The sequence below is a fragment of the Austrofundulus limnaeus genome, unplaced genomic scaffold, assembly GCF_001266775.1.
Source record: "Austrofundulus limnaeus strain Quisiro unplaced genomic scaffold, Austrofundulus_limnaeus-1.0 Scaffold761, whole genome shotgun sequence".
NCBI lineage: Eukaryota > Metazoa > Chordata > Actinopteri > Cyprinodontiformes > Rivulidae > Austrofundulus > Austrofundulus limnaeus.
The window spans coordinates 194,512-195,346 of NW_013953163.1; positions in this window are offsets into that span (position 1 = coordinate 194,512).

The window sequence follows — 835 nt, forward strand, 5'->3', positions numbered from 1 at the left end:
TCTGGTGTGCAAACACAATTACTACACGTGATGTGGATTTTCTCATCACATTCACAATCCTCTGATATTCGTTGGGCTGATTGCCCCAGGGCAAAATCTCTGTGTAGGTCAGACAGCCCCTGCCTGACTGAGTCAAGTCAGTTTGGAAGAATCTGGAAACATGGAGACCATAGTCATCATCACTGAACAGATGTCCCAAGTCCAGCCAAAGTGTTTTAGAATTTGAATCATGGCACACACCTGCGTGAACAGGTGAAGCGGTAACTTAAAGGATTTTTTTCTTTTGCAAAGCTTATTTACCAAAATACATATAAAGCCAAAGTGCAAACAAAATTTACTCAGTTGCAAATGGAATATTTGAGTTATTGCATTATGCATAAAGATTGTGCTGTTAAATTTACCTGGAAAGCATCACTCGGGATTGTTCTGAAGAAGGATGGAAATCGCTGCCAATCACTCAGGCAAGAACAAGTGGCAAAATATCTCACCTATAAAAACATATTGTGCACATTGTTCAATAAGTGAAAGYATTTCTCACATATTCTGGCAACTGATAGATGGTCTAATGCACCACATTAAATATTTTTGAAAAAATAAAAAMCTCACAAAAGGCAGCTTGTATWGACCAAGAACWTCTGAAGCAGCAAYAGAAAAAGTGGAAAATGGATCGCCGATAATTTCCACAACTGGAGGGGTTCCTGAACAGTTTTTCTGAAGTAAAAACTGCTCCTCTTGACCACTGGCCATTGACAAYGCAGCACTGAACCYGACACCCAGTGTAGCACAATTGTCATAAAGACTGTATCCCAGAGTCACATTAGGTAACAAATTGGGG